Here is a 9,153-nt window from a genome sequence, read left to right as displayed (position 1 = left end):
ACATGCGTCGAAGGAGGATTTTGCCAGCCGTTGTCAATGTTATTATATGCACTGATGATTGAAGGGTGTCTGTCGGAGATCAAACATAAGTTAGGCTGAGGTGCAACGTGCAATCAGAGATTTCTTAGGAAAAAACTTCATCCCTCAGCAGTCTCCCCTTCAACTAGGGCAAAGACGATTGAAAAAATATTGATGTTCCCATCTTGTGCCACTACCATCAGTAACGTTCCTTTGTATTTTCCGTACAACCATGTACCATCAGTTTGTATAATTGGTTTACAGAAAGAAAAACCTATGATACCTGGTTGATACACCCAGAATAGACGGTGAAATATTTTATTTCCAACAGCACACGTACCATCTGGTGTATAGGCGGACAATTTGTTTCCAGCTTGACAATTGTTCCGGGAGCATATTGTTTTAGAGCCAACAAGTATTTTGGAAGTTGTTTGTAAGACTCCTCCCAATTGCCAAACACTTTTTCAATAGATTTTGTCCTAGCTATCCATGCCTTCCTATATGATGGAGTGTACTCGTACTCTGCCCTAATATGCGAGATTATTGTACTCACCTTTAATGATGGATTGTCGCTAATAACAGATAATATTTCATCACATATTAGCTGAGAGCTTAATTTACGATGATCCTGGATTGGGTTTGTCAGCATGCATGTGTGATCTGGACCCATTGATCCAATCTCCCAAGACTCGCTCCTCTTCCGGTACGAAGCTGACAACATAAAAAGGCAGTGCTCATTCGGACAATAAACTTTATACCTCGATGCGTCAGTTCTGTCAACTCTGAAATCAGCTGATAGTTGCATGTGGAATTTCTTAATGGCTCTTACACATTCCTCTTTTGTGCGAAATGTGTCTCCTTGTTTCAAAGATCCTTGCATCTGCACGTAAGGATTGTACCATACATCTGCTAAAGGTTCATCTGAACCCAAATTTAACCTTGTCATCTGTTGGGGTGGGCAGTATACATAACTTGTTGGTATTGGCTCCTCTTCCTCTTCAGCGTTCACCATCGAATCAACCATGATCTCAGATTCTTCTTCTTTGTCATCTAGAACATTCACCTCAGCTTGTTCGTCATCAGTCTCACAAAACACTTGTGACTGATCAATGTACAGAGACACCTGTTGTTGATGTGGTAATATATACAACTCTATATCGTTGTAACCAGATTGTTCGTGACTGACAAACATATGCTGAATATCATCATCATCTCGAATCTTCTTCTGATAAAATTTAACCTGGTTTTCTACAAACCAAACCGGATTTTTATAGATGATTTGGCCCACATTACTGCATTGCAATTTCTTTTCTATTCTTTGTTTCAGATGTGAAAAATTTGATCGTCGATTTATTGTAAACCGAGTTACCTCTGTGTTTCGAAAACAAAAACCGAACAACTGATGATCAAATATTTCACCTTCGACATGGGCACTGATCATGTAATGTTGTGTGGAAGACATTTTGTTGAAATATTAAATATGTAGATATCTTTAAGGGAATTGAATGCATTGCTAAGTTGTTCATCCACACAACATAAATAATGTTTCATTGCTAACTTGGTCGTTGCATTGATAACTTGGTCATTGTTTGTACAAACTTGACCATGCATGTAGTAGAAAGAATCAACCATGCAGAGAAAAGAGTGACAAGAACACACATGCGCCTGAGCCCTGAGATTCCCACCTAGGCGCCCATTCCCTAGGCGCCATAAAGTAACTGGGGCGCCAAAAGGATGGGTGCCTCTTCACAAAAATTGGTCTTATGCGCCACTAGGAAGGGCGCCCCTTCCCATTGCCCTACACTAAGGCGCCAAGAGGAAGGGAGCCTCTTCCTTGCATGTGAAGAATCACATGTAGGCGCCAAGAGGAATGGCGCATCTTCCCTTACATGTTGATTCTTCACATGCGCCTAGAAGAGATTCCTCACATGCTATCTCTCACATGCTTTCTGAAGTTTGTCATTCCCTTGTCTTCTCTTGCCATTCCATGCAACCAATCACATTCATCTTAGGTTGCAAACCTACTCACTCATTCATCTATAAATAGCCTCTCATATCAACAATATCAAATCATCTTCATCAATACTCAATTATATTCTTCTACCACACTTGTTTCCTCTACCACACTCAAGCTTTGCAAAATCAAATCATGTCTTTGTTGACTATGGGCGATGAACATAGAGGCACGCTCGAGAATATATCGGCATTTGTATGTCATCTCTCTCTTTTTACTTTTTCTATTTTTAGTCTTATACCTTTGTTATCTATGTTTTTCTTACTTCTTATAGAGTTGTGCTTGTTGATTATGTATTTCTTCTTCTAATTGCATTTTCTTACTTTTTTATTATTAGGATCCGAAGCGGTTTAGATGTCGTGTACATGAATATGTACCCCACGATCCTTTAATAGAACCATATATTAGAGGATGTGGATTTGGAAATCTACTCAACATTGTTTCGTACTCGGTGGACTACAAGTTCATTCTAACTTTGTTGGAGAGGTGGAGACCCGAGACCCACACATTTCACCTTCCGATTGGTGAGTGTACCGTCACACTTGAGGACGTGTACATGTTGTTGGGTCTCCGTATAGATGGAAAGGCAGTGAATGATCGAGTTAACCAAGACAACAATATCTGCAATGAATTATTGGGTGCCCATTTGCTAGACGACGAAACTGAGGGAGACACGTCCGGTCAAGCAAGGGGGCAAGGTATAAGTTTAAAATACCTTAAACAATATTATGCCAGTATAGTAATTCCCGACGATTCAACCGAGTATGAGAAAATAATAAAAGCTTGGTGTTATATTATGATTTTATTTGATAATTTTTTGTTTCCAGAAAGTACAGGTAATTTTGTAAATATAATGTATTTACCTTTATTACGCAACATTAATAAGGTAAACACTTATAGTTAGGGTTCAGCTGTATTGGCCCATCTATATAGTGCAATGTATAGAACTACAAAAAAGAATACCTATATTTTTTTTCATGTGCGTATTTGCTTCAAGCTTGGGGTTGGTCAAGAATGTCGTCGCTCGCCCCGATAAATGAGCGCCCATTCGTGTTCCCGTTTGCAACCAAGTAAGTCTAACACTTTACCATTCACCATTTAGTTAATTATATTTTATATTATAATTAATAGTAAATAATATTTTTCACTTCTTTTTTATCTTAGGTGGTCAGTAAGGGGAATGAACTACAACAGGTGTCTGAAACACGCTATTGTAGTCTATCGAAATCTATTGGACCACATTGGACATGACGATGTAATAATCCTACCCAACTATATTTTAATTTAAAAATACTTCTCAAATTATTTTCCATCTAATCGTTTCGTATTGTTTTACAGTTTGTCTGGAGGCCATATCTGGGTCTGGATCATGATGTGAACCATGACGATGCTGCAGTTTGGACAACGAAGACACCGGTTATCCGATTCACTATGGTGGAAATGCACCAGAGTGACCGGGTCAAACTGCAGTTCTGAATGCTACAACAGATTCCAGAATCTCCCACGTGTTTGGGGAATTGACATCAAAAAAGGGTTGATGCACAATGGGATTATTCTGATTGGAGAGACTTTGCAAAAGACATGTGTCGTCCATAGAGGAATCAAAGACAACACATCTTGAACGAACCAGATATCCATGGTGCAAGACCGACTCAACAAAATATATGGCATGGTTTAGATCGGTAACAACTCAACAATTTGTATCTGAGCCGCGGTATTTGATGGATCCACGCCAACATGCTTCGTCATCGTATGCCCCACAACAATTCACCACCCAACACCAATGTGAACCCACCCAAACCCAACAACCAACCATACAACATCAACCAACCACATACACACAACAACCAAACACCCAACATCGCAACCCGTTCATGCCAACCACCCAACAACCAACCATCCAACGTCGCAATCCATTCATACCTCTCACTCAAACACAAAACCAAGAATCAAACCCCGCAACCACAACTGTCTATAGCCCAGATGATTCATATGGGTCACTTCATCGTAGCCCCCCATCAATAACACCCAACCATTGTTTAACTATAGTCGCCCCAGAAACCATTGCTTTGTTTCCAAAACGACTCAATGACCCAATTTGGGCAACTATATCGTCCCCAATTCACTCAACCACAACGCCCTAACTACGATGACATGGGCACCGAACTCCATTACGGAAGCGCCGTTGGCCAGAGCCCCTCCGGATATTGGGAGCAAATGATGACACATCTATCAAATACCGCTGGAACTTCCGTTGGACCTTCCAACCAACCATCGCTCGATCAGGTCAGCACACAAAGACCCCAAACACCTCAAGAAAATCGTGGAAGACCTAGGAGATAAACTAACGCACCGGGATGTGGAACAGGGGGACGTTATAATCGGACGGGTCATTAGTTTATTGTCAGTCCAATGTAACCAATTATTACATCATCAATGAATTTTTTTTCATTACTATTTCTTTTTTATTAAATAATAAAAATTAAATATTAATAATTAAAAAAAAATAGCAGGGGGTGTATGCGCCAGATGAATTGGCGCATACACCAATCAAACATACATAGGCGCCACTAACATTGGCGCCTCCTCATGAGGCCCAATGTAGGCGCCACTAGCATTGGCGCCTCCTCACGAGGAGTCTAATGCATGCGTCAATGCTATTGGCGCCTCCTCTTCATGCATTGGGGGTACGTCAATTCATCTGCCGCATCCTCTATCAAACCTGATTATTTTGGTAATATTTTTGAATAATTGGTTATTTTGGAATTATTTTTGAAAATAATGGTTATTTTGAAAAAAAATTCTAAAAGTTTGTTTTAATATATTTGTAATATTTTAATACAAATAAAATAAAAAATAAAATTAATTATAAAAACAATGATATATTTTATTAGTTCATAAATGTCTATTGATTGCTTACTCATTCCATCCTAAAATAAGAATAGTTTAAGGTTTTTATAAATTGTCATAAATGTATAGGAGAATAATGACTTGAAAGAAGTTTTAATTATTTAATGGCATTCTGAAAGAAATTGATATTGAAAAAGTAAAATGATGTTTATTTTGAGATAAATTTTGTTTGGTAAAATAATTTTGAAATGAAGTACCTCTCTAATGAAAGTAAAGTTTTGAAAACTAAAAATAATGCAGCGTTGTTCAATAGCGAACCAAAATATTAGTTTTAAAAATTGGAGAGTAAAAAAATATAATTTTAGCAAAATAGAAGATAAATAAATAAATTTAAGTCAGTAATTTTAAAAGTATTTGTTTTTTAAATTATGAATTTATATTGTGAAAAGTAATCTAATAATTTTAGATGTAATTGATGGTAATAAATTCAGAATTTGAAATTTAAATTCTTTGAAATATAAAATATAATATATATTTTTGGTGACGATTAGGGCTTTCATTGATAGAATTTTTTTTGGTGACAACTCAGAATTTGAAATGTATATTCTTTTAAATTCAGAATGTAAGTAAATAGTTTTTTTTGGGGACGTTTCAGAATTTGAAACTTAAACTATTTAACTCATATAATAAAAATAATAATTTTTTAAGTTTGTTTAATCAAATATATATTTATTTATTAGTAAAATGGGAGGATCAAAGGTCTAAAATGAGGAGACATTAGGCAGCATGTCTCATAGACATTTGAACCGTTACTAAAAAAATTATCATCGAATCAGATACAACCATCAAAACTGGACAAATCTAGTTTGGTTAAAAAATCAGCACACTTAATAGTTTTTCTAAAAATGTGAATGAATGCACTTCTTTAAAATGCTGAAGGAGAAGAAGAATATGCCTAGCCAAAGTCGAACCTTGTTTAGACTTCAAAGGCGACCCTTGGAGAGCATCTGCTACTGTCTTTTTGCCATCTTGAACAATAAGGTTCTTGAAATCTCTCTTCCAAGCAAGCTCCAAACCCATAAGGACACCCCAGAATTCTGTAGCAAGACTATTGCAATCACCAATAGTCTTATGAAAGCCACAAAGTTATCTTTCTTGACTGTCACGAAAAACACCCCCACACTTAGTAAGCAATCTGCTAGTGGTAGCCCCGTCAGAATTAAAACAAACCCCGAAGGTGTGAAAAACATAAGAAAGGGGGTTTGAATTGAGTTTTATAAAACAAAAGTTTTTTACCAACTCAAGAACACCACTTAAAAGTTAATAACAAAGAGATAAAAACACAAGTATTTTATTATCGTTCGCTTGAAACTCAAAGCTACTATAGTCCACCCTCCAAAGTGATTTCACCTTATACACACAGATTTAATCCACTATAATCAACTGATTAGAATAATCACAAAGAAGCTTTTGTTTATTAAGTGGATCACTGGATTAAGATGCATATTATTGTTATTCATTCATTGAGCATGGTACATGTCATTGTAGTCAATGACATCATCTACTCCATGCATAGGTTGCCTCGAAGGCTCACGTCTCATTAATTCAAGATTATAAAAAGCATCATTTGGTTCATAAGTACAAATTGATTCATATCAACAAGTCCTTTTGGCCGACCTACAAGATTGGTGCATTATTATGGTCCATCACGTCTCATGGCGAGCATTCTTATTAAATGAGCATTTTTTTCTACTCATCTCGGGCCACGTCTAAAGAGCTATTTAACGGATGGCCTAGGATTTGCATTTCCTGGTCCTGACTTGAGAAAATTTCCTGAGGATTTAGATTCAATGTCTTTTAATTCCTATAAGAAAGAAAATGAAACAGTTTTCTATGGACTTCATAATAATGTTACTTTTGATCAAAAAATACAAATTTAGATGTACAAAACCATTCTTTTTCCATATGGGCACGATCCTTCTGAGAATAAATTTTGTAAGGGGCATAGTTTACAGTTATATTGGTAGACCTCATGATTTACACACAGCCATGGCCTATGATCTAAAGACTTGAGGACATTACAATAAAAAAGTATATAAGCTTAAAACATCATGACAGTTGACCACGACAACTCCATGCACTCTCTTCACCAAAACACTTCCAGAAGCAGTAAACTTGGTATCATGAGTGAAACCTGCAGGATTCAAAGAAACAATGAGTAAGGATTTTCCCAAAGAGATTATGATCAAAAGAAGAAAAACTGTCACAAGCTGCCGAACGGCAAAACAGCAAAAACAAGCCGTCACACCCAAAAAACAAAAAACGGCTACAGACGCAAGTTCAGAGTATTCCTCCCACAGCAGGCCATGTTGCAGACCTTGGCAACATGATTGTCCTTCAATGGCAGGATGGTTAACAACTCCAAGACAGATGATTCAGTTCCAGAATGTTGATGTTAATAACTGGATAGGGATTTGGTCGGTAGCAGAGATGTTAAACAATCGAGAAAACTAACATGCTAAACACAGTTGAGAGTATCTCTTAGCCTACACTTGGAAATGAGGATACATTTAAAGATTCACCTTTTTGGGACATAAGGTTTAGCTATAGCGGCAGGACCATTGCATTATGAATCATCAATTAAAGACGGGATTGGTTTAAACGCCATAATGCTCCAAACCAAAACAGTGCCAGGGTATGCTTCAAAAAAAAACCTGTTACAATAGAACCTATTATCAGAGAACCATGACAGATGCTGAACCATGACAAGAAGAAACCTGTTACCAAACCATCTAACCTTGATCAAATATACGATCTAAAAACTGCACAAACCACTACTGCATCACCAAGCATAGCAACCCACAAATCAGCTCACGCACAAGCAAAGTATCCAAAACAAAAATAATCATTACCATAGCAAAATTTCATTCAAACTTCTAACACAATAGCTAACAACATCACATTCCAAGTTAACAGGTTTTCAGCATATGACTAACCTCATGGTAATAGAATCACAGGAGCAATCATGACTACCACCATGTAAAACACAGCAGACTAGCAATCCAAGCTCAGCCATCAACAAGGTTAACATCCATACAAGTATCATCAAGCATCCTGAATATCATTCAGATCACCTACCAAATACCAAACCAAGTATCAAACATGGCATCAATTTAATGGTCATAAGACTTGTAAGCACACAATTGTTATGATAAACCAAAGGCAAAGATTCACAGGATTCGAAAATACTTGAGCAGCAATTCATACCTAAATGTATTAAGTCCTCACATCAGCAAAAACGGAAGAAGTGTTGTGAATCGAAGTTGAGAAGTCATCAATTAAGGTTAAAATATATGCCAGTAAATACCAATTTCCTTACCTCAATTGTTGAAGGTTTCACCGCAGTAAAAACTAGATGGGAGATTCAGTGAAGACGGCCACGCATTTGGAGATTTTTTGGGACCACAATCAAATCCGTTTCCTACCACATTTACATTGGTCCCCACCAAAATCTAAAGAAAGATTTGATGCTAACGGAATGATTCCTTTTTGCACCATCTGCCAAGGATCCACACACGATTTTGGGGAGCTCATTTCACTCTATAAAAAGGAAAGCTAATCGATTGAAAAAGGAGAGAAGAAAAATACCGTCACTCTGCTGAAATCCCAAACGAACCTTACACCGAAAAGCTCCGCTAAAACTCTGTATTTCAACTCTGATTTTCACACTGAAAATCAGGGTTTGAAGAGCTTGACCCCTTCAATCGCGTGCAAAAGGAAATGACAATCAATTAGAGGAGAAAGTCAGAATCAGACAGAAAACAAGGAGTGGATACAGAAGGATAGAAAGAAAAGGAAGAAACTTGAAACAACAAGCAAAAGAAGAGGGACAACGTCATACATACTCACCGAAGGTAATCATGGCCGTCAGGTCTTCGTCGGGGCTACGATGCTCCGGCGGAATCTTTCCCTTTTATTTTGCTTTAAAGTGCTTTGACCTTGTATTTTGACTCGTTAATTTCTGCTGTTGATTGTGATATAGAAAACGGGTTAGAAGCTAAGATTAGGTTTTCCTTTGAGGTTCCGATTCGCTACTGTTTTCTAGATCCCGTCGAGGATTTGGAGGTTTGAGGGGATTGTGGTCGTTTGTCACGTTGGAAGTTTTGAACTTCATGTTCGAGTCCTGGTTTGTTTGAGGATGAACACCGAAGGGTGTTCATCGGTTTCCTTTCAAAAAAAATTTCTCTCTCTGCAGTTTTGGATTGGGACCA

The sequence above is a fragment of the Lathyrus oleraceus genome, chromosome 4 (assembly GCF_024323335.1).
Source record: "Lathyrus oleraceus cultivar Zhongwan6 chromosome 4, CAAS_Psat_ZW6_1.0, whole genome shotgun sequence".
Classification (NCBI taxonomy): Eukaryota; Viridiplantae; Streptophyta; class Magnoliopsida; order Fabales; family Fabaceae; genus Lathyrus; species Lathyrus oleraceus.
This window is presented reverse-complemented; position numbering follows the sequence as displayed.